The 22632-nt window shown below is 46.4% G+C and overlaps 1 protein-coding gene across 1 annotated transcript in view; it reads left to right on the top strand.

Annotated features, from left to right (window-relative positions):
- cdkal1 (CDK5 regulatory subunit associated protein 1-like 1) overlaps window positions 1-22632 on the top strand; it is a 387515-nt gene that overhangs the window by 244587 nt on the left and 120296 nt on the right. The gene's annotated exons all lie outside the window — the stretch shown is intronic.

Raw genomic sequence — 22632 nt, 5'->3', positions numbered from 1 at the left:
CCCAAGAAAAAAGTCTTTATTTTAAGATAGGATTTGCTGATAGATGCTGTTTGTCTTTCTTCAGGTCTGAAGGGACACCTGCATTTGGTTAAACTCACTCTGCCTGTTGATGTTCACCTGACATTTGGTGGAATTCCAGTTGCTATGGCTGGTGTGTGAAGCGGTTCAGCCACAATACAGTGCAGTAGGATGTTTGGCTGTCAGGTGGTGAATAATATATGGTTGTTATAAGGGTCTACAGTTCTTCATAAAATAGGCCCACAGATTTTGACCACAAAAGATGAGATTGTGGAGTGGAATGACTTTCTTTACGTCTGTACTAAAGACCCGGTGGCACTTTTTCTTTTTTCCCCCCTCAGAGAAAATTGTTTAGCTTTCTATAACATAAGCAAGAGAGCCAGTAACACCAGCGTGAGGGTGTTTTGAGTTAGCTAAGTTTGAGCAAACTGCAGAGATTCTCCCCGCTGATAAAATTCTGCTGCGCTCGAAAGGGGCAGCTTCCTGAAATGTCTAAGTGCTCCAGGTGTTCCCCAAAGTCATTCCCATTACTTTTACAAATTAACATTAACCGTATTTTAATTGCCTGCTAGTTATAATCTGAAAAAACCTACCCAGATCCAAAGCGCATCGATGAAACAAATCCTTTTCATTACCGGACAAGATTGTCAAGTCTGAAACGGCAGGAAGTGGAAACGGTCAAAGTAAGAAATTAACCCAGATCAGCCTTCTGTATACAGTGGTCTCCGACCACAGTCCTGGAGGGCTACAGGGTGTGCTGGTTTATGTTGTTACTCTGATCTTAATGAATTAATTTGAGCAGTTGATTCCACTGTTATCTCCCCTCACCTGGTTACCTGGGTCTCAGCAGGGTGCTGATTGTCAAGTGAAAGCAGTATAAGCAGTCTTTGCACACACACAGACTAATTGCTGTTGATATAAGCCTCACCTCCTCGCTGTCGTTAATTCTGACTCCATTTCACCCAGGAGCTTGGATGGCCCGTGGCCTTCTGACTCAGGGTCTAATTGTTGTAAAGTTCAATGGGAGCCAAATTGACATTTCATGTACATCCTACGCTTGGAGGGGTCCGTAAGGAGGGGGTTCCCTGGGGGGGGGGTCTGGGCCCTCATCGTTTCGGCTTTATGGGGGTAGGTGCCTCGTCACATGCCTGCTGGACCCCTAGCATTTAAGCTGTCTCCATGTAGACGTGGGGCTTCCACTCTTCCCTGCATGCGAACAAGGTGTTGAGCGCACTGGGGCATAGGGGGTGGGGGGTCAGCGGGTTTGTCTCTTCAAGCCCAATACCCCCCCCCCCCCCCCCCAAGCCCCCACCACCACCGCATTCCTGTGAAAGGGCTTGGAAGGACACCCGGAGGAGTCCGCTAGGCTAATGGGGTCCTTTGGGATGAGCTGCCCTTTCTGGACAGACATGTCCTCCAGTCACGTTTCTCACGGTGACTACACCCCCCTCCCCCTCCACTCCAGCTCGTGTCAGCCCAGACCGAGCCTCGTCTCAAGGACGGCGATAAATACCGCACCGCGCTGCCAGTCCTCGGCCATCTCCCTGTGGGAAATCTACAGTATGTATACCATAAAAACATGAACACTGGTCACTCCAGAAAGTCAATTTATTTTCTCTTTTTATTTTGTTTTTCTTTCCCGAGCTGCAGATTTGGTTTCTGAAACCACTGAAGTGCTTTTTTATCTCAAGTTTGTTTACGCAGTCATTTCTATTTCTTTATTTTATTTTTTTGGCGAACTAAACATTGATATCAGTTCTGTGGTTTTTGGAGTATGATTCAAGCAGCCAGTAAATATTGTCTTTGGTTGAGTGAGTTTACATTATATGTCACCCATGGACAAACATCTCTACGCACCCACGCACGCGCACACACAGACACAAGCATAAAAATGCAAAAGCCAAAGATGTTTTAAAAACAGCCCTCATTCCAAAAGTAAGATGTCAGAGACTTAATAATAATAATAGGAAAAACTTCATATTTAGGCTCATTTCCTGGTGGGAGCTGACAGATATGACCTGGGCCCCAGCCAGGCCAACTTCACCCCCTTGCTCTGTAGCACAAACCTCTCCTGAGCGCCTGAGTTATTGAGCTTGTTTTTGATCTGCAGCCGTCCTTCAGGGTCAAACCAGTGGGGCCTGCCCTGCCCAGGTCACTGTGGCAACCCTCATATACCGGCCTTGGAAGTTTATCAAAAGCCTAAAGTCAGAGGGGCCCAGGCTCAAACTTGTGTGGTCTTAGTTAAGCTCGCTCTGTTTTTGTTTAGTTATCCTGTGGCTTAAGTTAAGATAATTCCCAGCATCCTCTCCGGCCTTGTCATCCTGATATGCCGGGCATAGCTCACCTCACATGACTCAGTGTCCCACATCAGAGTCGAGAGGGGGCCTTCAAATCCGCCCTCAAACTCTCACACAATAATTACCCATTTTCAAAGAGGCACTGTACAGACAGTGAGCACTTTATTTGGTATTAGACTTATTTTTTTAGACTTAAATCTTTTGCTGCTGTAGCCATTTAGACGTTTGACACATTTTGTGTTTAGAGATGCTATTCTGCATACCACTGTTGTAATGCATGGTTGTCACCTTCCTGTCAGCTTTGGCCAGTCCGGCCCTTCTCCGCTGACCTCTCATTAACCCGCTGGACTGCTGCTCACTGAATGTTTTTTGTTTTTCGCACCATTCTCTGCAAACTCTAGAGATTGTTGTGCGTGAAAATCCCAGGAGATACTCTCACCACCCTGTCTCGCACCACTATCATTCCATGGTCACTTTGATCACATTTCTTCTCTTTGGTGTGAAAAACAGCTGAACCTCTTGACTACATCTGCATGCTTTTATGCATTTAGTTGCTGCCACATGATTGGCTGATTTAATTATGTGCGTTAACAAGCTGGTGTACAGGTTTTGTTCAGTTAGTGTATATGAGATGGAAGATGAACCCCCATGTCGACTGCAATGTTGCAGTTATATGAGAAAATTATCGCCTGCGGTTGGTATTTATTTCCAGACGCATATGTATGAATGAATGCATTGTACCCATCCTTGTGTTGATATTATCTAACAATGAAAGATGTTTATAGAAGCCACATCAAGTTCTTCTTGCATTAAATGCTGGGGTTAAGTGCAAGTAATGCTGCACTTCTTTCTTGCTGTGCTCAACAGGTAATTCGGCAATACAACAATTTCCCCCCGTGAAGGGCATTCAAACTGCCCCCGAGGTCATTATCCGGCTTATACAATGGCTTGTCAACAAAAAGCATCCTTCTAAGATAGACATTTCTTTCATATGTTACTGTGTTAACGTTACTTAACTTATTGTGCTGTAGAAATATTGCGTTTCATTTCTACAATGGATAAAATGGGGATATGTTCAAGGAATAAAGGACCTTTGTCTTCTGAGGACCCCTCCCCTCCAGGTGGCCAGAGCAGCCCCCCCCCTCCCCATGCAGTCTGGTGAATTTGCAGGTACCCAGACCTGCACCTCAGTCTGCCCTCTGCTACCCCCCTCCACCACTCCCCAATGCCCCTCCACTCCGTATGCCGGATCCGACCAACCATCTGCCGCCAACTGTGCCACACCCTGGAGACCCGACAGCCGCCCCCTCGGCCTCTAGGCCTTTTGCTCCGCTCTTAGGCGCGATTACCCACCCGGCAAAGGGCTTGCAAGGCGCCCCCAACCAGGGCCTTCCCACTGTTGGACTCTGCTTAACTTATCGGCTGGTGAACTTGCACCTCGTTTCAATCGGTTGCACCCTTGCACCTCTGGCCTTTCTTGTTCCGGAGTCAGAACTTACTGAGGCCTCGGTAAAAACTTCCAGACATTATACAAGATAGGGGTCATATTCTGTTTAAACTGCCTTTGTAAAGATACGCAATGCATCTGTGAAGCTCTGGTCCGTTTCTTAAAAGTGCAGTACCGTTCTATTTTCATTTCCAAAGGCTATGTGCATGGGGCTCTCATTGTGGGCGCAATGTTAGATTTCCAGCCCTCGATTCTGACTTCTTTTCAGGGAGAAAAAGGTGTAACTAACGGGAAATGCTCAACTTCTGAAGGGTGTAGAAAACGTCAGGGAGATGAGAAGGGTGGTGGGAGTGTGCTGTGTGTTCGGCACGATGCGTTATGTTCCTGCTCTGAGATGTTTCACCAGTGTCATGTAATGAATTCAGTGTGTTTGTTGTAGGGCTGGTGAGAAGGCAAGGTCGTCAGGTAGCACTGCGGTAAAAGTATGGATCTTTGGTAACAGGTGGAGAAGTGCTGGGTCGGCTGGGGGGCGGGGTGTCATTGATTCATACGTTGACCCCACTCAAGAAGGCTTCTATCTGCGACTGGTTTCAAGTGCGCTTTGTCGTACTGTCTGTTGAGAGGCCAGTGCTGCTGGTGTTGGCAATAGCCCAAGGCTAGTAGGTCAAAGGCTGTTCACATGAATAATGGAAATGGTAAGGTACTGTGCTTTAAGAGACCGACCAAAGCTTCACATGTGTTCTCAAATCTTTGCGTTGCTCATCTTGGCAAAGTCTGTTTTCACAGAATATGACCTCCATCTTGTATAAATTCTGTAATTTTAAGCTAAGCCTTAGTAAATTGTGACTCTTGATTTAAAAAGGCCAGAGCCAGTTTGAAATTCTCAAAATAATCCACTCAGTAAAGAAATACAGGCAGTTTGTGCCATATTTATTCACAAAAATTAAATATAAAAATTAAAAAATGTAGTTACAGAAATGAGAGATTTACAAACTCTGCAGAGATAATTCTGTAACTTTTCCTAAATTTTTGGGCTTAAAACAATTGTGTTTGTGAATTTCTTTTCTTGTTTCATGCATTTTAGCACTTTTACTTGTAATAAGACTCAACACCTTTTTTCCTTAGCCTGTATAGGCTAACTTTGCTATACTATAGTACCTACAAATATTGAAGTTGAGTCAGTCGTGTCCTTTATTTCAAGAAAATAGTTTTTTGATTCTTTAATCATTGTGAAATCTTGTTTCGGAATTTCTGCTGCGATTCCACCAGGCTATGTTGCTAGCTTGTATACTGTCACAGGTGGACTCGTTAAATTTTTTTCTTCAATCAATTTATTCAAGGGGCACAGTGTCTACTGTAGTTTATTTTATTTTATTTTTTTTGTTAAAAACCAAGATTAAAAGAGCGGAAGAACAGTTTACAACTGTAATATTTAAAACAGGGCTACAGTTTGTAGGTTTTCGCAAGCATGTTATTCTTACAGTGAGTCTGTTCAAAAGCAAGAGACTGGCAGTTCACTGAGTGCAGTGTGATATATTTGTCAGAACTATTCGTCTGCAGTTTATGTATATTTTAAAAAATTCTCTCCGGAAAATGGCTTTAATCCACCTCATGCTTGAGTGATGTGTCATTTCCCTTTGGGAATAATATTCAGATCAACCAGTTCCCACTTAACATGGTGCTTTTAAGGCAGGAATTATCACAGAGCACTTCACTGCATTACAGTGAAGTCATGCATATGAGGACAGTATTCAGTGTGTGCATATCCGCGTCTCAGCCTGTCGTGTCTGAGTACGTGCGTGTTCACCAGCCGGCCAAAACCAAGCTTCTTTTTTCAAGCTAATTTCCTGATCATGCTGCGAGATGGTGCTCACTAGTGCCACTGCGGTCAGCCCCAGTATAGGTTATTCAGACCAGTTTTCTATGTACAGTCAATGGTACAATTGCGGGCAAAATACGAAGTCAATATTTTTTCCCCACCAAACAACTTAGTCGCCATCAGTGTTTTTTTTCCTTCATCTAATGTCTTTTTTAAAGTTATTGTATTATTATGACAATACGGCAATACTTTGTGGACGAATCAGAGACTGGACGAGATTACATCACTCTTACGCACTTTGTGAAGGAGCCAAATTGGCTTCCCTACTGCGCAGTCACTGGCTCCAAATTGTACAACATGGCAGTGCCAGTTAACTTGAGTTCTGCGGCTTCAAAACGCTTTTCACAAGCCCATGGATCGTGACGTAAAAAGGCACTTGGTCCAGTCTTTTGTGTATACCAGCCCGTGTAGGTCAGTTTCTGTCTGTGTGAGTGAGCGGCGGGGTTTGCTTGCGTGTGAAGAACGGACGTGCCGTCCCCGACACGTGCAGGAGTGAGCTGGGGCGACTCTACGATTCAGGATACTGAGAGCAGTGGAAACTCATTTAGCGGACCCAGGACCTGTCGTCCAGGGTCTGTTTTTCTCTTGTATAAAGATTTTGTATAAAGTATGTAAGATTAAGCCAAGCCTCAGTAAGCTGTGACTCTTAAACTAGAAAGGCCAGAGCCGACACCCTCGGGTGTTTGGACTCTAAACTGTAACTTACTCTAATGCTGTAAATGCAATACTCCTTCAGCAACTTTTCCGAAATGTTTGGGCTTCAAACTATTGCGTTTTTGAAATTCTAAAAATAATCCACTCGGTAAAGAAAAACAGGCGGTTTGTGCCATTTTTGGACACGGGGAGCAGTGGAAACTCATTTAGAGGATCCAGGACTTGTCGTCCAGGCTCTGTTTTTCTCTCCTCTCCTCGTGCCATGGTTGCGATAAAGTTAGCGGCCTCTCTGCGGGTTCATCCGTCTTCCTGTTCAAACAGAAAGCAGGGCGCTGAGGAACACGGTGGTAAAGTGATGGCTCTGCCTTCCGAAGCTCTTTAGGTCTTACACTGAGAGCTCAGATTACCTTGTGCCATCTAAACTCAGAACAGTCCGGCTGCGAGCGTTTATCTCAGCCGTTTCTATCAACTGTTTTTGTCCCTCGCTTCTGTCTTTTCTACTTTTTGGGAATGGCTGTTTGTATTTGTAAGCCCACCTTATCGCAGAAACCTCTGTAAAACACTCGTGGGAGAAAGCAGATGAGGGCGCTCCTTTGTTCTACAGTCCAGAGGCTGGTCTGTTCAATAACCGCTCCTAGATCAAATGCATTGTTTTGGATTGAAATACTTATCTGTGCATGATTGATCTTGCCTTGTGCCAACCAAAAGGACCAGAAGGTGGGGTTATCACTTGAGAATATTTCATAGGTTCCAATACTCCAGACAAGCTCAGTAAAGCATGGGAATGTATTTTAATCCAGAACAATTACATATTTCGCCCTGGTCGTGCAGTGACTGTCCCAGAGGAGTTAGTTTTATCAGGATATCAGGGGTATCAGGATTGAGTATGGGGTGTGAATCAATACACTCAAAACATTTTAGCTAAGGACTCCCCTTAGTTTTTTTTTTCACAATGATGTATTTTTACATTCAAGTAATTGTGAATCATGTCTTGTATCTCTAAAGTAATTTTCTTTCTCTTCATAAAATTTTTGTTTTTCATATGATTTCTTTTCATACTTGCTTACTGTTTTTGAGGTGGGTGTGGTGTGCTTTTTTTGTTGCAGAATATGAACGAATATTTATGTTTGATCTTTAACACAGGCTGGTTTCAGTTCGTGCAAAGCTGGTTTCGCTGTTCAGTGCCAGAGTGGATGTGCTTATTATGCAATCCTAATGTAATGACACTGAAAGTATTACCTGAATAAATAACATGGCCAGAAGCAAAATGAGTCAGAACCTCCAGCTAAATGTTATGTTGTTTTGTAGCTGATGTACAACTCTTAAGCAACATTTGTTTATGTATCTGAGCAGCGAAGGTTTTTTTTTTCCGTTTTTTTTTTTCTCTCATTTTCCATTTAGTTTTTTTTTTATTTGAAGATTAAAACTATTTCAATAAAGCCATACTGTAGCAAGTGAGGTATTTCTTTGTGAAAAATAGTCTCTAAGAAAATCGGGGGTTATAATATGAATGTGGCTGGAATGACTTCAGGCCTTATTTCTTAAGTGGCCATATGAGACAGTAAACATGAAAAACACAAACTATTAGTAAATAAAACATTCATATTTAGACCTCTAACAAAGAGATAGATACTTACATTGTGCCAATACAGTGTCATTGTGAAAATGTACTTCTGAATGTAAGGTGGTAAACATTTCCTCCCTTGAGAATTGATTCCATTATTTTACATAAGAGATAGGAGCTGTATCTTACAAATGGTAACTTAGCTTGTTAAATACAACATTAATTGCACATAAGCTTCCATTTTAAAAACACAAAGTGAGTAACACTGTGATATCATCTTGACTGTCTAGGTCCATGATAAATTATTTGATAAATGTTTACTAAGAAGAAAAAACATTCCCAGTGTAAGCATAACAATTTGTTTTCAGACTGTGATTTTCAGTAGAATCAAGGGACAGTCCGAGCCTACTCTAAGAGTATTGTGTGGTAAGCGCCTGTCATAAGATTGATGAATTCCTCTTGCTGGATTAGCCATCGTGGTCCCTCTCACTGACACAGTATAATTAAGGGTTACACAGTGGACTGCAGACAAGTACCTCATCCATGAATTCGGCTAACTGCAGCGCAGCCCTGAAAAGCTGCTTTTCCAGTCCGGTTTGTGCTTCCCCTGATTCAGATTCAGCAGTACTGTACGAGTGTTGACATCTGGCCGTTGGAGAGAAGTGAAGAACTGTTTGTAGTAAATACCATACAGTTTTTTTGGAACGGAGGGTGGGAGGGATGGGTGAGGGGTTCAAAGCAAACCGTGATTTATTTTTGATAACGATCTGCTTAATTATATCCTCCGTGCTCATTGCTCGTCGTGGCAACTTTTCATTTTGTATGCAGACAGGCGTGCCATTTATAAAGCATAAATGGAGGGAGTTGAACTGGTATCATTAAAGATTCCCTTTGCGTTGTGTCCTGTCAAATTCCTGGCTGTATCAGAGAAGGTCAAAAAGATCACTGACAGTAATTGCAATCAAATACGAGGGTGTCTGTACGTGTTCAAGCGAGCATGCGTGCCCACGTGCTAGTTTTTCACTGGAGGAGTGTATTTGCATGTTTGTGAAGAACCGGTTACTTCCAGAAATGGTAATAAAGTGTGTACATCACTCCAGCTTGCACTATGGGTTTAGCAAAAAGGCCCACACGTGTATTTTTTGTATTTTTGAGCTTTTTATTTCATCCTGGAGCTTCCGAACTGTGTTCGACTCTGATCCAAGTAAAACAATTGCAATTTTAAGTCGGAAGTACGCATATTTTAGGGTCTAACTGCTATTTTTCCAAGCTGTTTGTAAAACGTGGCATGATGTATGTTTCTGCATAATTATCAGATGCCGCTGCTAAATGTTAACACAGAGTGCTGACCACAGGAGCCGGAATTGGGCTCTGGGGGCAGGGTTAGGGAATTTTTCAAAAAGCTAAGTCACTGCTCTTTGCGCACGTTTTGTGGGCATTTTAAATGCTAACAAAACGCTGATGCGCGTGGGCCTTTAATTATGCATCGGAGAAAGAGCGGGGTACAGAAACGCAAGCTTCGTCGACGGACAGACGGTAACTCTCCGAATGGAATACGCAGTATACACAACAAATTCAGAATAAGATATCGGATTTGATTCTTCGCCATACGCTTTGTGCTTTGAGGGAACTCACATTTATCATGTTGGCTGTATTCCTACAGGGATACATTTTTTAAAGATGCATGCTTGATTGTGCCCCGTATTGATTTAAACCTGGCGATAGGTAGGGGAGTTTTATGTGCTGTTAATTAATGTGTCTGGCATTGATCGAGATGCGACAAGAGACAATCCGGTAACCACCAAAGTTTGTTTGTTCCAAAATGGAGTCCTTTCTGTCTGTGAATGAGAATCCGGACACTCGTATCCACACATGCGTCGCCTCCACACCGTCTCCACTTCGTCTCGGCGTCGTCTCCATCTCATTAAGGCCCGCCGCATTCCAGACGCGTTACCCAGAGCGTCACGCCGTTGGAGGCCAGCTCATTAATCGGGCTGCGCCAGAAAGAACGGTACATTTTTTTCTTGTCACCTGCAAGTGGAGAGCCTGTTGTTTGGCGAGAGAGAGAGAGAGAGAGAGAGAGAGAGAGAGAGAGAGAGAGAGAGAGAGAGAGAGAGAGAGAGAGAGAGAGAGAGAGAGAGAGAGAGAGAGAGAGAGAGAGAGAGAGAGAGAGAGAGAGAGAGAGAGAGAGAGAGAGAGAGAGAGAGAGAGAGAGAGAGAGAGAGAGGCCCGGCTTTTAGCACAGGCTAGAATCATTAGCATTCCTTTGTGATGCTTATTGATGACCTTTTTCAGATGAAGGCTTCGCTTCACGGGCCTTCTGACTGGAGAGCCAGTGAGAAAGGGTCGCTGTGCATGTTGGTGAAAGTGGGGCGGGGGGGAGTTTGGGGAAGAGGGGTTGGGCAGGTGCGAGTGGCCCCTCTCGGTGTTTTTTTTGTTGTGTGTTTTTGCGTGCTGCGCCTGCAAGCTGTGAAGTGAGCAGGTGCGGTGAATGGTAGGCGTGCCGCGACAGCCAGGGTTTCCGCTCGCGTCGTGCAAACGGGCGCACGCTCTTTGCCACTTCCCGGTCGAGGACTTTCCGACAAACCGTCCCCCACAGATTATGCAGTGTGTGTGCGTGTGTTTGCGCGCGTGTGTGCATGTGTGTCTGTTTGTGTGTGCGCGTGTGTGTGTTTGCGCGCGCGTGTGTGCGTGTGCGTGTGCGTGTGCGTGTGCGTGTGCGTGTGTGTGTGTGTGTGAGTTTGTGTCTGTCTGTCTGTCTGTATGTCTGTGGCCCTGTTCACTTACGCGTGTGTCTGTGTGCATGCTTGTCTCAGCATGCCTGTGCGTGTGTACATGCGCATTCATGTGTGTTTGTGTGCGTTTATGTGTGCCTGCTTGTGCATTATGTATTTTTCCAGCAGTACATAGATTAATTGGGCCTTTGAAGTGTCGTTAAGGTTGTTAGGAGAGTGTATTAAGGGTTATTGTGGGGCTTGCTTTTCATACTTTGGTTACATTAGTGAACCTTTTTTGTCAGATGGGCTGTTGCTGACCCACCCTCATTAAACTGGCTTTACTGAGAGCAGATGCCAGGCTCCAGTGGCACTGTGACTGGGTCACCTGGCGCGTTTCACTGGCTGGGTCCCATATATGAACTCTCTGGAGCAGTCAGTGTGGGCTCAGGGTTTAGAGACTGGATTGTGCAGAGGGGGGCTGGATTGTGCAGCGGGAGACTGGATTGTGCAGAGTGGGACTGGATTGTGCAGTGTATGACTGGATTGTGCAGAGTGGGACTGGATTGTGCAGAGGGGGGGTGGATTGTGCAGAGGGGGACTGAATTGTGCAGAACTTGTGTTCTTACTGGGCCAAGCCGGCAGTTCCTCTCTCCGTCTCTCTCTCCATCCGTCTCCTCCCTTTCTCCTGCTTATTTTCATCTGTGACAGACCTGCTGTGAATGGAATCAAACAGTGGGCCAGCTCCTACAGGCTACTGCCATGTGTGGGCCTCCCCTCCCAGTCTCTACACAGGGGCGATGCCACAAAAGCAGCACCAAGACGGAGCAATGACTCCAGAAACAAACGTTGCCAAGAAAGATGACCGGCGGCAGTGACTCAGCAGGGTGAACTGTAAATGTTTGGCTCAGTGAGGAACCAGTCTGAACTGTTCCGGGCAGCAATGCCCCCCCAGGAGGTGGGCCACAGTTTTACTGAAATCCCCTCCGCAATCAAAGGAGTAAACACTGCAGTGCAGCTTTCTGCCAACATGGGCCTTTCTGTTGCCAGCAGGTGGTCATGGGAACGGGAAAGGGACAAGCAGTTATTCTCTGGCCTGGCCTCTGTCTCAGTCTCTGACCTGGTTTCTCTCAGTCTCTGACCTGCTTTCTCTCAGTCTCTGGTCTCTCTCTCGGCCTCTGGTCTGGTCTCTCTCTCGGTCTCTGGTCTGGTCTCTCTCTCAGTCTCTTTCCTGGTCTCTCTCAGTCTCTGGCCTGGTCCCTCTCTCGGCCTCTGGCCTGGTCTCTCTTGGTCTCTGGCCTGGTCTCTCTTGGTCTCTGGCCTGGTCTCTCTTGGTCTCTGGCCTGGTCTCTCTCGACCTCTGGCCTGGTTTCTCTTAGAGCCTGTCCCTGTATCTCTCTCCCTCTCTTATTGTTAGCCCAACTGACATCTGATGTCACTGAACTGCTGTCACACTCCTGGCTGTTAGAGGAAAGGAGTTAAGTGTCCCCAGATGCTGAGCATTTATACAAGTTTTTATTTGAAGTTTTCATTTGCTTGACTCACTTTGTAAACATATGTTGTGAATAAAATAAACGGTTGCGGGGGGATCTCCATCAATTGCTAGGCTTCCTTTAATGTCTGGTGAGTTATCCAGCTGGCCCATGACTTTGCAATGGTTTCAGGTCAGAGTTGACTGAGTGGTCTTGTTGCTCTGACTGGGTGAACCCTTTCTTGTGTAGCTCCAATGCCACTCACCCTCCCAAACCAACACTGGAGCACTCAAATCCCTTCCCCTCATGCCAGTGACTGTGTCCGGTAAGGCATAAGTGCACTCTGGAGCTGTTTAGTTATTTATTTTATTCCCAGATCTGTTGTAAGTAGTGCAAATGAGAGTGGACTGCAGCCCCTGCACTGTGATAAAGCCCTGGGGGTCAGATGGGAGAACCCCCCCCCCCTCCCTAGTCTCTGCGCTGTGCGTCGGAATGGACTGCTTTTGTTAGCCGTAATGAGGAATAAATCATTCCATTTAACCTCAAAAATGCCCGGCTTATTGCTTTTAAGTCAGCTTGATGGAAGTCATCAACTGCTTGGTGTGCTGACTGTAAAGAAACCCTGGGGCGATTAAGTCTGAAGAGAGGGCCTCTGCTTAGGGGTCTAATCGAGGGTGTAGATTCCCTGACCCTCCATCTTGGAAGAAATGCAGTTTGCATGCTATCAAAAAGAAGGGAGCCATTTCTATATATACATGGACTGTTGTCAAGCAGTCGAGAGGCCAGAAGGGAGCAATGCCACGACTGCGTATTGCACAAAGCGGCATCAGGCCTGGAGTCAGTTAAACATCTGTCCTTAACGTCGAGTCACCGTTAAGTATTGTTATTCTCCTCTTCAGACACTTTGGCATGCTCTCTAAAAAGCTATTCTCTCCTGTGAATAGTTGTTGTCCCTGTTTCTGTGAAGAAAAGAAGTAACACTTGAATTTGTTTTCAGATCAAAGTTTTATGGCTCATTGTTGATTGAATTCAGGCCTCGTCTAGCCCGAGGAGACAGGTGAGGCCATAAAGCTCCTGTTTTTTGGAGCTGTCGGTCGGTTGCAGGTTTCTGCCTTTCCTCAGAATGACTCCTGATACACGCCAAAACGCAGCCCCTCTGACAGCCGCTTTTCACAGCCGCCCCAGCGGAACGGCAACGCTACCGTTTCGTTAAACTTCAACGTAAATATTAGCGTGCCCTTCACTGACCCATATAAATGACAATTGCTCAGCCAAACGCCCCGTGTCGGAGTTTGTATACAGAAAGCGTGACAGTTGGCTACGCGTTACGAGCGCGTGTTATTTCAATCCCGTCATATTCCCGCCCTTTTTAACGGACGAAGCGCGCCCGTTTTCCTTTCGAACGTGCTTCGCTCCGCTCTGCACTTGTTACCCGCGGCCGTTCGGGCTCTCCCGTTTCCCAGTTAAGACATCATGAATCTCCACCGGCCCCCGCTCCGGAGGCAAATGAGAAATCACGGCTAAAGTGCGCCCGTGAAGGTTTTATGAAATCTCGATAAAGCGAGCAGGGATATGCCATTTTCTGCCTGGCTACCCAGGCCCGGCTGGGTGTAGAGTAAGGGTCTGGAGGAGGGGGGCGGGCGGTTTGAAGGCGGCGGTGTAGGGGGAAGCAGGCTGTCTTGGCGGGAGCTCGTCTCGCCGAAGAGCTGCGGCAGGGAGCAGCTGTAATTGAAAGCGTATATTACCATCCCCGCTGCCGCCGCCAAGCGGGCCTGCCCCGGCCCCATTATCCTCCAACCGCCGCCGTTAATGAAGCGTGCGTCGAGCACCGGCGAGCACCAGCTCCAGGGCCTTCATTAAACGATAAACTTTACTGATTACTTTCGTCGTTTAATTATTTAGCCGAAAATTGCTGACCCCTGCCTCAAGGGGTGCGGGAGGGGTTTGGAGGGTTCAGTTCTGAGAGCTCTGTGTGATTTTTTGATTTTTTAATATATATATATATATATATATATATATATATATTTATTTTTTTGGTTTGACTTAGAAATTTGGCAACCGTCCGGTGTGGCTGGGAATTGGGTCTTTGATAGACTCTCCTCCATAGAGGCTGCTTGATTCCACTGAAAGGGCAGAGAAAAGTGAGTGGCCTGGTTTATTACGCACATGCAGGCATGCGCGCGCACACGGTCACACACACTCTTACACACTCTTACACACGCATGTGCGCGCACATGGTCACACACTCACACACACTCTTACACACGCATGTGCGCACACGCACACGCACACTGCTGTGAGTCCCTAACCTGTCTCAAGTCGTCATGTGGTTGATGTTCCGCTACAGGAACTGCTGTTGCGGTTCACTGTGGATCAGACATCTGGTGCGACCACACAGAAGAGCCAGAGCTGACAGCTGTCATTGTATTAAGGTCCACTGTGGCCACCTTCCTCTGTCCAGCCGACAGAGAGCACACACAGCCATACACACTAACACTATTTTACACGTGTCCACTCCTACACCCCTGACCCACGTTGGTTCTGAACGTTGTCCGTATGCCTGTCCTAGTTGTAGGCTTCCCAGGTGAATGTGCACACACATGCACACACACACACACACACACACACGCACACACATACAAACACACGCGTGCACACCCACACAAACACACGCACACACTCACATGCGCACACCCACACAGACACACCCACACGCAGCAGAATGAACACTCGCACACAGCCTCAGTGCAGTATGATGCGATGTCGGAGAGGCTGAGCCAGCAGGCAGCGGTCAGATGGGAACGTTCCCCAGCCAAACAGCTGCCGGGACCGGGAGCACAAAGAGTCCGAAAGAGCGTGTCGACGTTCTGCCAAGCTCGCCCCGTGCCTCTCTCTCTCCCCCCGCCCGCCCCTTGCGCAGACAAAACGCTCAAACGCATCCCGCAGAGTCGAGCCAATCACGTGACTAAAGACAGACCCCCCTGCATCCCGCACACACAAAGCAGCAGGAGAAAAAAAAGAAAGAGAATAAAGCTGCCCTCTCACACCGAAGAACACTCAAACGGGCACTCGCAGCGCGGAGAAGGCCTACCTGACGCTCGCGCTGTGTCTATAAAGGGACGAATATACGCAAATCTAAAGTGTTTATCGCAGGCAAGCACACGTAGCCAAGCATCCACTCTGACGAAAAGAGGAATTGTAACTGAAGTAGAAAGATTGGTGCACTACCTACCTGTGCACTCCAGTGTAACCGATTTGGTTTTCAACCACTCAGGGTTTTATTATTTTAATTGCATGCACTGTGCATGCAAATAAAATAAATTATATTGGAGTGTCAGTCCTGAGCAGTCTTTATTTCCACTATAACAAATGGGAAGCGTTCACTCGCTGTTTCCAGGCGTGTTGTTATTTTAAGACCACGTCTTTGTTTAGTTTTTTTTATTTTATGGCTGCATTAAGAATGCTTATAGAATCCAGCGCTCTGCACAAGCCGTGCTTTGCAGACACAGCTCTTGTGCTACGTAGCTTCATCTTGAAATGAAGTACACTAAACGTAAACGAAAGTGGGCGCCTGGAATACTTGTAAAGACTCTTTAAAAGGTCATTTTGTGTTTAAAACACCTGTTCTTTTTTTTCTTTTTTTATCAGCAATGAGTCTTGCTTGGCGCAAAGTCGTTACGGTAGTGTTGGACATCGAACAGCATGTTGATATGCCCGACAGGGCTCCCCAGACAGAAATGTTCACATTTGGCAGAACGCGTGGGAAATTATGGTTTTCGGTTAGGGCTTTTAAGTAGAGCAACAGAGAAGAGAAGAGCTCAAGGGAGCAAAATGTGGTCCTGTTTGCTGTGCAATGCTACCTTTTTTATCCAATATCAGATCCAATATCCCGAGGTAGCTGAGCCAGACGGACTAGCCGCCCACTCCTACACATCGACCCGCACCGGTTCCGAACCTTGTCCGTATGCCTGCCTGTCCGCAACGCAACACACCACGGCCATTCAGCCCAGCAATGCTCGCCTTTCTTTCCCCTACCGCTAAAGTATACCTACTGCTTCATTTGCCTCGTTCCTACTGCTCAGTTTGTTCTGTAAACACAAGTAGGCCAGGAGGCCCTGTCTCTGTGAAAATGAACCCAGCCCTCTCAAAACGGAGGCCAAAATACAGCAGGTAGAGCCGCATGAAAAGCGTTCTTTTTTTTTCTTTTTTATGCCTCTCTCTCTCTCTCTCTCTCCCCCCATTTTCCTCTTCTCTTGTTGAGCTCCCGAATCGGGGCCAATCGGCGTTTGGAGTGTGCCACTCCTCGTGAGAGCGCCGCCTGATTGCACTCCGGGCGATGGAGTGGCCCCGTCTTTAACGAACCCCCTCGCCTGCCACCGTCTCGCTTATCACTCCTGCATAAATTCGCTCCCCTAAAATCAAAAGGTTATTTCGACGTGAATGACACTTAGGCCTCAAATCCCCGTAACCCTCTTCTCTAGGCCCAGAGGGCGAATTACGGCACCTCGAAACGGAAAGTCGTGCGGGGGAGGATGAGCCAATGGGATCGCGCCCAGCCCAATGACATGACGGAAGCCTTACCGTCAGTTGACGGCACTGGATGTTGTGCTTCGGAATGGTAGCCGGACTCTAGAGATCTCCGTAGGGCGGGAGAACACAACGTCTGTTGAGAGAGGAAAGACCTATGTCAGGGAGAAGGGCCCTCCTTGCCCAAATGAGAAAACGTGTCCGCCAAGAGGATCACTTCTGCTGCCGTAATTCCGTTTCCGTTCCGTTTAATGTACGCTACCTAGTTAGGCCCCCGACACGACCAACTAGTACCCCTCCATCGAGAACGACACTGTTTGAATGTATGCAGGTGTAACAAACAAGTATTGCAGTTTTGAAGATGAATGCATTTCTCGTGCAGGTTCCAGGAATAGCTTTGCTCTTTAAGAAGGGATAGCGGCGTTCAGAGTATTACTGTTACTGTGTATAAATTACATTGGACTGAAATGGGAGCTAAGTGGGAAGTGTTTGACTGTCCATCAATCGTGAGTGTGGGTATTGGATTCTTCTACGTTGTGTCGCTAACGCTCTGCATTGTTTTAGCTGTGATTGAGTGGACGTTCTGCTTTAATCCAGTGGTCAGAGGCGGTGACGCAGCAGAGCCCCTCAGCCAGTACCTTCCCCACCAATTCTCATTCAACTTTAGAGAGGTCAGCTTCCTGCCTCCTTTCCCATTGAGCCCGAGGTATGCTGTGATTTAGTCAAGTCACGAAATGCATGTTTTCATTGCAATTCTGATTATATTATCATATTATATTTGAAATCAAAACATTCAAAGATTGCTTTTGTTTTGTACCATTACGCTCAACTGGCAAATTAAAAACTTATTTGACAGCACAGGAGCAACAGACTTAACGGGACATTTAGCCGACGGAGAAACAGCGGTAATCCTAGCTCGCTAGCTTTTACTGATGAATGTGTACTGAGCAAAATAATACATTATTCCTCCATTTCACAAGTATAATGTTTGCACAACAAAGAAAGAATGAGGAAGTTGCTCCTCGGCTGTTTGTTGCAGAGGTGCAGGTCACAGTTGTTAATGTCACATTTCACACGAGGAACAATGTGTTTTAAAGTGTGAATGCTCAAATACGCCTGTTTTAATTTGCTAGTTGAGCATTATGGTACACTACAAAAATCGTTACTAGCACCTCACGACAATTACATTAGATTTTTTTGTTGTTTAATCCAAACCGACTTACAAATGCATGAGTACCTCAACAAGTGAGAAGCATTAAATCCATAAATAGCAAAACATGCATTTTTTGTATAATCAAAAAACAATAGTGCAAGTGTGTTTTTTTTTCTTTTTCTTTTTTTTAATAGCTAGCTTGCACCATTCTGCAGGAAACATATTTGGTGCTGTTGGCTTGTCATTTCAGCAGTCGGGGCTCTATGGTCCATGAAGGGAATACCAAATTTAAGAAATGAACACTACACACTCCACGACTGTTTCAGAGCATCATTGGTTAATATAAGGGGTTATGGGTAAACTTTCAGTGTTTCAGTGTTTATGCATTCTGATGAATGGACTTGCGGACCCGGTCCCGTCCAACTGATCGATGCAAGCCTCTTTTTCAGGGGGTGACCTTTCCGACACTAGTCCCCAGTCCCCCGAAGAGTCTCCTGCCTCTCTTCCTCACCCCCCTGCCCCACCCTTCCCACCGCAGTCTCTCCACGCCATTGAAAACCGGCACACGCCTGCAAGTGGCGCATGCATGCGGACGGAAAGAGACGTAATTTAAACACATCTGTTCAAATATGCATTTCAGATCAAGGCACTGCCGGATCCCTGCACTGTGCCTGAGTGTTTGACAGGTATTAGATCCCTAAAGTACACAGCAGATGGTATTTATTAGAGAGGAAATGGAAATTTGGAGTTTGGAGCTCTTAAGCTTTTTTTTGTCTGCAGCGTTTCTAAATCGTCTTTATTTTAATCGCGGAATTGTTGGGAGGTGCGGGATCGAACATAGCATTGGTCTGTTTGTGTTTGTTTTTTTGTTTTCCTTGCTTCATGGGTTTGGTAAATATGGGCTCCCTCTGCACTCAGCGCGGGGTCACTGTGGTTTGGCCCAGCCACACTGCTCTGCATGGGTAACCGATCCCGTCCCCAGCTCACCCAAACCTCGCTCTTTGCCAGGCGTCTCCTGCTTCTTTCACCTCTTCAGGAGCCCCTGCGTTTTCCTTATCGGCAACACTTTCTCTTACCGGTTCGGATGTACCTCGTTTTTTTCAACACTTTCTCCGGCTTGAAAAGTGAACAGAAATGAGCTCAAATTCAGTTCAATTTTGTCTCCCTTATCTTCATTGCGGCATTTTATTTGTGTGCAGCAACCGCCAAGTGTCATTTCAGTTCTGAGTACTGCCATGGAAGGTTCCGGGTGATGTGCTGATCTCATACCCATGGGTTTCCCAATGGCGTGTGTATTGGCCAAGACTGGGTCCCATTGTGTTGGGTGACGCGGTTGTTTTGGCTGTGCTCTAGCTCACCAAACAACTGCGGTAAAGAGCCATGCTTTATCCGTCGCTCTTCAGAAAGCTTTGACTGTGACAGAATATCGGCCCTCGAGCTCTAGGAGGCGCCATTCCCGTCCCATTTCCACCATTTTTGAACATCTGCGGAGAGAAATGTGTCCACACCACACCTGGAGATCACACCGCTTTACCGCCGACTGCCGTCTAATTCATCAAAAGTTGTTTACTTTGGATTATTTAACAACAGAAAGGCTTGTTGGGTACATAAGCAGAGGAGAAGGAAGAGGGGAAGGGAGTGGCCTATGCCCTCCAGGTCCTTGCTTTTTGAACTGGAGCCGCCGCACTCTGCTTTTGCGTGCTTGTCGCGACGGCGCCGGAGGGCACTCCTAACTACGGCAGGCTTAGTTTTTAACGCCCTTTCCACAGCTGCAGTCAAGCTCTCTTTAAAACGCAACGCATAATGACTCACCCCGCATCACCGTTTTATTTCACCGTTTTTGTTTGATGCCAAAAGCGCGCGAGGCTCAATGTTTACGGTCCTGTCAGAACGTTCTTCAACCATAAAGCCGCGTCGGGATCAAAGAAACGGGTGCAGGTACTTTGGGTCTTTGGCAGGGATATGTCTTTGATATCCCTGTGTATTTCTACGGTATAATTAGGCTAATGGATTTCATTAGTCACAACAGCATTTTATCTGAGTCGTGGCTCCAGTCTGTATGTCTAATATGTACATATGAAATTATATATAACTCTGCAAGACTGTCTTATACATAAATAATCTGTATGCACGCAGGTGTTTGTGTGTATAGTGTGCGCAAGTCCAACTGTGTGCTTTTGTGTCGATTCAGTGATGGGGGTTCACGTGGAGATCTTTTCTCTGAAATGTGAACGGGAGTGGGTAAAAAGGAGCCCCGACCCCTAACGAGTGAAAGGGAAGGTGGCTGCAGCCTTGGAGCCTGTGGAGAAAGCCAAACCCAGCCATCAGGCAGTGCTGTTCACTCAACTCCATCCTGAACTATCAAACACCCACTTGTTATATCAGACACGTTTAGAGCCTGATGATGGGTAAATCATGGTAGCCTTTCTGCCACTCTAGACGAGATTGCAGCCGGCGGGAGGGGGGGGGGGGTACGCTGCTGGAGATAAGGATTGCAGACACCTCCCCTTGACGAATGGCGCCCTCGGCACCACCTATCCGCCTGTGCCTACAACCGGCCCTGCCTGGGAGAGAGAAATCCATCAATGTGACTGTACTGTACTTCACAGAACACTTTTCTCACTTGTCTCGTATGTATAAACCCAGAGTAATGGTTTGAAGACATCTGCCAGAGGGCTGCTTGGTCACACTTCCTAAGACACCGGTTCCAGTGTTCTGTAGCCCACTGTCTGGTGCTGTCGGCTGGCACTGACAGTGGCAGCTGTGGCAGTGGATAGCTGGTACGCTCAGCGCGGGCGCTAACTGCTCAATCCGGCGTCGAACGCCGACCGAGCCAGTGCCGGCTGTGGCCCACTCTTTGAGGTTTTTCACATCTGATGGTTCCCTCAATCAAACGGACAAATAAACCTTGCGGTCCTCAGTTTGTCTGAAGCAGACACAGTGAATCGGAGAGAATATAAATGCATGCTTTTATTGTAGAAAATATTAATTCGTCAAAAGAAGGCCTGTCCCTTTATTTACGACAACGTCGGCGCTTTGAAGATGGCGCCGCGCAATCGGACGAGTGATTGAAATGTTCAGGTGCGAGCGTCTGAACCCTCGTGGAGTCATTTTTGGGAGAGCATAATTACAGGTCTTGACTGGGATTTACGAGGCAGATGCGCAGAGCTCTTTCTGGGGACGGGCGCTTTTAAAGCCTCTGAGTGCTACTCAGAGCAGTAGGTCTGAGAGATGTGACACTCGACGCCACCTTATTACCGCCTCGAATCATCGCACCTAAGTGTATCTGTTACTATAGAGACACGCTCCCTTTTCGCTCCCGCGCGGTAATAAGGGACGTGGAAATTTCTGCTGCTCTCCTATGCGCCCAGGCATTAGGTACAACCGCAATAATTAAATGAAATGCCCTGGCCTCTTCCGTCGTGCACGCGTGTTTTTGAGGGAGAATGTCTCCGCACAAAAAGGAACGCTAATGAAGTGGGAGTTTTTTCGTTTTTTTTGCCCCTCAAATTATTTAGCCAATTGAATTGGTTGCGGTTCCCGCACACCAGCGCCGGTGAAACTCCTGAAAGGTTTGCCTGTTTGATAAAACGCTAAAAACAACTGCGTCGAAGGCTCAGGTGACTCAGTCGTCAAGTTTTCGAGATTCAAGATGGTTTGTTTACTATTTCCTTTTTTTTCTTTTTTCTTTTTCTAAAATCTTTTTTTTTGTCTTATTACTTTTCCGGCTTCTCAAACTTAACGTGCAACTATTTTCCGTTGAGAAATACGAGTACGGTAATTAAAAAAAAGTGATTTGGGCAGACGAGATAACCCTGTTGACTGTAGTTTACCTAGAGGTTTGCCTGCACCATCTGTGGAGCGTGGAAGTCTTTTCCGTTTGCAAAGTCTGAAGCTTTTCGTTTTTTTAACTCGGGATATGAACGCTGGTACTCTTCCATATGGTCCGTGGGGTTTGGACACCGCGTGCACAAATGTGCATTGTTTCCCCTCCAACCCCATTTGCATTTTGTACAATTAACATGATTGCGAAACAGATTTGTGCTTCGAATGTACACTTTTCTGTGCTTGTGGGGGGGGCGTGGTTGCAGCAGTTAGTATGCTAATAGTTAATATGCATGAGGAAACCGCTTGCTTTTCCTTTATGCTGCTTTCGAACGTTGAGAAAGTGAACATGTGCTTGAGTCTGCACCCAGATGCCCCGCTTGATGAAAACAGTGTGCATGTGTGGATCAGCTGGGCACTGATGCAAGCTCTCATTAAATTTGGACCTTTTGCTCCTCTGAGAGAATGACTACACCTCATCAATACTCTGATATGCATAGAAGCGCTGGGGCTGTGTACCGCATACATTCCGTACCCAGGGTTCCTCGGTTTGTAAGCACGCACATTCCACATGAAACACCATTTCAAGTGCAGGCACATTGAAGGCACACTATACACTTGGATATACCGGTTAGGTGCAGTGCAGCCTGCTTTTCAGAATAGCATCTGTCCCAGACTTACAAGCAGGGTAAGCTTTCAGTGATGTGGCGTGCATTCAAATGAACGAAATGAGCATATTTGTGTCTAGAAAATATATTCATAACTGAATTACAGTATATAGCACGGTACATATTAATCTATACGTATTTCTTATCAGTTTATTAGGAATAAGAATTCCTACCACTCACATGTAGGCTGAATTTATTGGGAGGGGTGGGGGGGTGGTGGTCCACTCTGAAAAAATGAACTAAAAGTACAAATGTTGACTTCGATTGTTTTATTTTATATTCGAAAGACTTCCTGTCAGTTGCGTTTACTGCTCCCATCAATCTGCTACAGGACTATTCCCTGGGATGGATGGAACTGCCCATATTCCTGGAGGGAAACTGCTGATCCGAGATGTAACGGACAGCTGTATTAAC

The sequence above is a fragment of the Conger conger genome, chromosome 1 (genome assembly GCF_963514075.1).
Source record: "Conger conger chromosome 1, fConCon1.1, whole genome shotgun sequence".
Taxonomy (NCBI): domain Eukaryota; kingdom Metazoa; phylum Chordata; class Actinopteri; order Anguilliformes; family Congridae; genus Conger; species Conger conger.
The sequence above is the reverse complement of the archived record's forward strand: the minus strand, read 5'-3'. Positions and strand labels throughout refer to the sequence as shown.